At 35.4% G+C, this 571-nt stretch overlaps 1 non-coding gene across 1 annotated transcript; it reads right to left on the reverse strand.

Moving 5' to 3' along the window:
• Positions 1–241: 241 nt before the first annotated feature.
• On the reverse strand, positions 242–349 carry LOC122308623. The gene has a single exon (XR_006242142.1). It is a non-coding gene; the product is annotated as a small nucleolar RNA R71 (small nucleolar RNA).
• Positions 350–571: the final 222 nt, after the last annotated feature.

Below are 571 nucleotides of genomic sequence, written 5' to 3' on the forward strand. Positions count from 1 at the left end.
CATACTTTCATGGTATGGAATCTGAAAACCCCTATTTGCATATCAAAGAGTTTGAAGAAGTGTGTTCCACATTCGTGGATAGAACATGCACTGATGAAGTCATAAGATTGAAACTGTTTCCATTTTCCTTAAAAGACAAGGCTAAGACATGGTTGAATTCCTTAAGACCAAGATCCATTGGGACTTGGCAAGAAATGCAAACTGAATTTTTAAAGAAATTATTTTCCATGCATAGAACCAATGCCTTGAAAAGACAGATCATGAATTTTGGCCAAAAAGATGTGGAAACATTTTATCATTGTTGGGAACGATTCAAAGACCTTTTAAATGCATGTCCTCATCATGGATATGAGAATTGGAGGGTCATTAGTTTTTTTTATGAGGGGTTGCAACAAAAAATGAGACAATTTGTGGAGACCATGTGTAATGGAGCGTTTTTTAACAAAGAACCTAAGGATGCTTTTAAATATTTTGATTATCTAGCTGAAAATGCACAATCATGGGATACATCTGATGTTCATGATAGGTCGGAAAGTTCAAGGACAATTTCAGGGGGTGGGAAATATAATCT

Source organism: Carya illinoinensis, chromosome 4, assembly GCF_018687715.1.
Source record: "Carya illinoinensis cultivar Pawnee chromosome 4, C.illinoinensisPawnee_v1, whole genome shotgun sequence".
Lineage (NCBI taxonomy): Eukaryota > Viridiplantae > Streptophyta > Magnoliopsida > Fagales > Juglandaceae > Carya > Carya illinoinensis.